The sequence below is a fragment of the Talpa occidentalis genome, unplaced genomic scaffold (genome assembly GCF_014898055.3).
Source record: "Talpa occidentalis isolate TD23 unplaced genomic scaffold, MPIMG_talOcc4v2.1 talOcc4.10, whole genome shotgun sequence".
Classification (NCBI taxonomy): Eukaryota; Metazoa; Chordata; class Mammalia; order Eulipotyphla; family Talpidae; genus Talpa; species Talpa occidentalis.
In genome coordinates this window covers 71,923,377-71,929,222 of record NW_023600993.1, presented here as the reverse complement: position 1 = coordinate 71,929,222, position 5,846 = coordinate 71,923,377, and the positions used below count along the sequence as shown (strand labels likewise).

Genomic DNA, 5,846 nt, shown 5'->3' with positions numbered 1-5,846 from the left:
GATCCAGCTATATCTAGCTCCCAAAATCATCAGTCATTATTTCACATAAACCTGTCCTGATTATTTGAATTAAAAAAAATTGGGGGCCTCCCTGGTGGCACAAGTGGTTAAATCTCAGCACTATGAAGCTATTGGCAGCCACTGCAGCATGAGTTCAATCCCTGGCCAGGGAGCTAAACCACACAGCACAGCAGACCTCTCCTGTCTCGCCCGCTGCTCCCCTCAGCAGTGTATTTCGTCAGTCTGCCTGTTCTGTTCCCCGCTCTGTCTCTGGTGAATCCTCTCCCCCCATCCCTTGTGCCTCTGACCTACAGCCCAGGTCTTGCATGCATTAATAAATAAAATAAATCTTTTTTAAAATTGTATTAAAGAAATTCTCTGACCCGCTTGAAGACTGCCCCTACCTCATTCTTCTATATCATCCCTGAAACAGGGGAGAAAGAAGACACCAACAATCTTTGTACTTTCCCTTCACTTTTGATGTGAGCCCAAAGCTGCTCTAAAGAAACAATCTTTTCTTTAAAAATGAAGACACACACTGGGGTATGGGAGGAGAAGGAGCTGAGGGGACATGGTTCACACTTGTACGAAAAAACGATGGAAGGATATTTTGGCACATCACCTCCACGGCCTGTCATCATAGTGACTTTATTTGCTTTTCTTGTATTTTCTACCATAACAGCCATCAAGTTTAACAGACATGACTAAGTCTCTGCAGTTGTGGTCTTGGGCAAGTGACTTGGGCAAGTGACTTTATCACTCTGAGCCCTGGCTCCTCATCGGCTGCATAGAGACTGCAGTAAATTACGAAAGAGGCTATGATCCTTGCAGCTCCTTCCAGCTAAAGATAGAGTCAATTTGCCCTCCTCTTGCATCTAAACTGGCCTGGTGAGTTGTTCTGGCGAAGAAAATGTGGCAGCACAGATGGTAGCCAAGTCAGCTCCCACGGGATCTCTTGAAAGCTGGTCCAGCATCCATGAGCACAGGCTGGAATGGCCTCAGGGATGAGAGGCCATACAGAGCAGAGAGGAGCTGTTGGGGGAAAGGATGTCCTGAACAAACTCCACAAACAGGGGTTTTATGGACCCCACCCCCACCCCAAAGAGATCCAAGACACCATGGAGTACAAATCCCATAATGTCCTCACTACCAAAAGTATTGCTGGGAACTGAGGGTGGACTTAGGCAGCCAGGCTTGGTATATAGCCAGACACGTGGACCTTGGGAGTCCTTTGGTTTTCACCAGCTTTCAGCATGTTATTGGGTTCCCAGATCAGCAGAACTGGTAGGATACATTCACCAATTTATCATTCTCCCTGAGTTATTCTTTTCTTCATTCCCCCTTTTTGTAAATAAACCCTTTATTAACCTTTTTGTGTGTGCCTGTAGTTGAGTCTCATTATACGTCCCAAGCACACGGGTAAAGACCCACAGTCAGGCAACCCATTTCACATTGGGGTTGCCCTGTAAGAGTGCCAGCCCAGTTAAGGCCATTCAGGGCATCAGTCCTCTCCCTCACCCAGTCAGCTGAGCTCAGACAACTGAGTGAATCCAACTACCAGAATTGCCCAGCTGAGCCCAGCCCTTAAAAGTAAATAGTCGCTAATTAATAAACGGACAGAAGATCTGAATAGGTCACCAAAAAGGAAATCCAGAAGGCCAACAGATACATGGAGGAAAGTTCATCATCACTTTTAATAAGAGAAATGCATTTGGAAACCACAAAAAGAATAGCACATATTAAAAAGCTCCCCAACAATTAGTGCTGTAGAGGGCCTCCCTGGTGGCCTACGGTTAAGTCTCAGCCCTATCACCAATGTGGCCTGAGTTCAACCCCCGGTCAGGGAGCTAGCACACATATGGTGCAGCAGACCTCCTCTGTCTCACCCACTCTTCACCTCAGCAGTGTATTTCAGTGGATCTGCCTGTTCTGCTCCCCACTCTGTCTCTGGTGAATCCTTTCACACCCCACAACTCAGGCCTGTACCCCAGTTCTTGTATGCATACATAAATAAATCTTTTTTTTTTAAAGATTTATTTATTTTATTTATACAAGAACTGGGGTACTGGGCCTCCCCGGTGGCGCAGCGGTTGAGCGCTGGGTTGCAAAGCTGCCCACAGCCTCTGCAGCGCCGGTTCGATCCCTGGCTGCTCCCCGGCCACCGGAGGAGGGCCCCGCATGGTGCACAGACCTCTCCTGCTGCCCGCTGCTCCCCTCAGCAGGGTACTTCGGCCCTTCTGCCTGCTCTGCTCCCCGCTCTGGCTCTGGTGAATTCTCTCACCCTCCCGTGCTTCTGACTGTACCCAGTGCATGTATAAATAAATAAATAAATAAATCTTTTTAAAAAAAAACAAAAAAACAAAAAAAAAATACCTTGGGAAAAGGTGGGAGGGTGTGAGGACTCACCAGAGACAGAGAGAGGAACAGAACAGGCAGATTGATGAAATACACTGCTGAGGAGAGCAGTGGGCGCGACAGGCGAGGTCTGCCGCGCCATGTGGAACCCTCACCTGTCAGCCAGGATCGAACCGGCGCTGCAGAGGCTGTGGACAGCTTCACAGTGCGGTGCTCAACCGCCTGCACCAAGAGGGGAAGCCCCATAAATAAATCTTAAAAAAAAAAAAAAAAGTGCTCCTACTTCATGACTTTTATCCTTGCCCTTTTCTGGACCTGAAAGCCACTCCCCAAAAATACCCACGTCTTCCCTCACTGCCCCCAGGTCTCTGCTCGGTGTGGCCAACAATGCCCCATCTATATAAAATAACAGTTCCATCCACACTCCCTGGTTTATGTCTTCCCATAACAATTATCATCTCTCATTTTTATGCATCCAGTTATTATTTCTTCTCTCTTGCCCCAGCATACTCAGCAGGAAGTAAACTGCATGAGGGCAAGGACATTATTGTGTTTGCTGCTATCTGCCAGCATCTAGGGGGGCTCAACTTTTTGTAGAATAAATGAATGAGTTCATTCCTTCTCCTCAGAGGCCACCCCTTGGAGGGTTTATTCTGGGCAACCCTCCATTTACCCTTCTGGCTCTGGCCCTCATTCCCCTGGATCTCAGTAGTTCTTTCTTTCCTGGGAATAATCCCTTTAAAATGTAAAAATGTCTTCTGCCCCATTTTTTTTAAAAAAAAATTTTTCAAATATTTATTTATTTATTTATACAAGCACTGGGTACAGTCAGAAGTGCGGGAGGGTGAGAGAATTCACCAGAGCCAGAGCAGGGAACAGAACAGGCAGAAGGACGAAATACACTGCTGAGGGGAGCAGCGGGCGGCAGGAGAGGTCTGCGCGCCATGTGGGACCCTCGCTGGCGACCGGGGATCGAACCTGCAGAGGCTGCAGAGTCTGCAGGCAACTTCGCAACCCAGCGCTCAACCGCTGCACCACCAGGGGAGGCCCTGCCCCATTTTTTGATCCCTCCCTCCACCAGCAGAGATATTCCCACATCTATTTTTCAGATAAGGAACTGGAAACTGAGTGACTTACACAAAGAATTGGGGTTATTTTGAGGTATATCTTGCCCACACGGCCTCAGACCATTGGACAGAGACATCTCCTTCCACTGCCCAGATCCCAGAACTACCCCCAGTCAGGAGACACAAGCTGATCCCTTTCTCCCTCTCTCAGCCAGCACAAGGGCCTTATCAGTCCCTAAAGAAGGAGAGGAAAAGCAAAGCCCTTCCCCCCACCCCACCCCCAATCCTGTCAGGCATCCTGAGGCCTGACAACCCTAAACCAATCAACCTGGAGTTTCCTCATCAGCACCTGTGAGGTCATCTGCATGATAAGATCCCCCTGCCTTCCCCTGAGGGAAAGAGGCTTTATCTGAAATAATCTTTTTTGCTAAAAACTTTGTCTCAGCCTCTGTCTATAAATATCCTCCATTTTGTTTAAGTCCTTGAGGCTGCTGGATTCATGAAGCATTTAACAAAGTCAATCAGATAGATCTCTAAATGTGTGAATTTTGCTTTTCAAAATGCATAAGCATTCAGAAAGTGGGCTCCAGAAGTCCAGCAAGGGGTATGGAGATGAGCTGGGTCCTCAAGCTGGGGCTGCATGTACTTGTTATAGGACAGGGAGAGGGGCAGCCCAAGCCCCACAAACCTGCCTATTCTACATGGGTTCTGCCATCCGCCGCATCAACACAAAACATAGGAGACTTTAATGGGAAGGAACTTTAATAAAACTAGGAAACAATACAGGTAAGGCAAAGAGTCTAGTTTCTAAATGAAGCACCCAAAGTTACCCGTCCCCTCGTGGGTAAAAGTCCATCCGTATGGGAATGGCCCAGAGCAAGGCCCCAAAGCCTGCCACAAGTCTAAAGCATCTTCCAGTGGGGACCCACAGCAAAGGGTCACAAACAACTGGACAAGCCCGGAAGGAAAAGAGCAAAATCAACATTAAGATAAAAGCTGCCATGGTTACCTCCCCATGGGTCTCACCCACATCTGTGTCACCCAGTCCACGACCAAAAGACAAGCACAGTTTCTTCACGTGTCTCTAGGCTCCATGTGCCTCCTCCAGGTCTCCTGGCTCCATCCTGCTTTCTTCCTTCCTCAGTCTCTTCTGCAGCTTCTCCTCTTGCTGCTCAGCTCCACCCTCCCCTGGGTGGGGCAGGGAACCTGGAACTTCCCCCTTTCCTGGGGACCACCCTGTTACAGACTCACCAGCTCCTACCCTTCACTGGCGCTGCCCAGGCTGGTGGACTGGACTCCTGTGGTGGACATGCCCTGAGGGGAAACTGAAAACAGCTTTAACACAGTGCCCCAGGGAGCAAGAGCAAAGAAAGACTCCCTAGGGGGTATCTCAGCAGAGCAGACAAGAAGGGGGAAGACTCTGTCAATGTTTCACCTTCAGACTAAGTAGTGAATTCTCTCCCAGCATGCTTCCAGGGAGCAACACCTAGGGTCCTGCAGGAGCTACCTTGTAGAATTAGAAAGTTATATAAGGCGGGACTCCCTGGTGGCACAAGGAGTTAAGACGTGGCCTATGAGGCTGTCTGCCGCCTCTGAGACACAAGTTCAATCCCCGGCCAGGGAGTTACTCACATGGCACAGCAGACCTCTCCTGTCTCATCCACTGCTCCCCTCAGCAGTGTATATCGTTCAGTCTGCCTGTTCTGCTCCCTATTCTGTCTTTGGTGAGTCCCCTTGTAGTATAGGACAGGGAGAGGGGCAGCCCCGCTCCTCACCACACCTCTGGCCTGTACCCCAGTTCTTATATGCATAAATAGATAAATCTTTTTAAAAAGAAAAAAAGAAAGTTACATGAAGGGAGATACAGGCTCAAGGAGCAGTTGAGCTGAATGCCCAACTGCCAAGAGCAGTTACTTAGGCAGGCAAGAGGGGTGGGGCTAGATACCTGTTATGCAAATGAGGTTTTTAGCCAATGCACTTCTGATTGGTGGAAAGTTTGTCAAGTGGTGATGGCTAGAATTTCTGCCCTGGGTTGTGTTGCCAGTGAGCTTTCATTTCTTCTCAACTGTGGATGTGTCTGCACAACCCCAACACCTACATCTGGTGGGGACCTGACCTCAACAGGTTCCTGGCTCTGTCTGATTGTTATTCAGATTCAGGATGGCTCCATGTTTGTTTTTATTTCATTTGTCAGTAGAGATGGAATGCCTCGAGTTAGCCCCCAGGTAAATGGCTCCAAAGGCAATGATACAAACAGCACTGATTGAGAGCCTAGAGAGAGCACAACTGCAGCCAACAGCCAGGCAGACACATTTATTAAGCATTTACTATGTGCTGAGCACTCTGCCTCTAAAGGCTTTTGATGGATTACCTCCCTCTGGAACTCCTCTGAATTATTACCATCAGCTTCAACAAAACTGGTGG

General features: G+C 48.5%; 1 long non-coding RNA gene across 1 annotated transcript; it reads right to left on the bottom strand.

The window, feature by feature from the left end:
- Positions 1-620: 620 nt before the first annotated feature.
- LOC129145937 (uncharacterized) lies at positions 621-5,334 on the bottom strand. Its single transcript, XR_008552152.1, has 3 exons — positions 5,055-5,334; positions 4,453-4,747; positions 621-1,032 (listed from the first exon to the last, which is right to left on the bottom strand). It is a non-coding gene; the product is annotated as an uncharacterized LOC129145937 (long non-coding RNA).
- Positions 5,335-5,846: the final 512 nt, after the last annotated feature.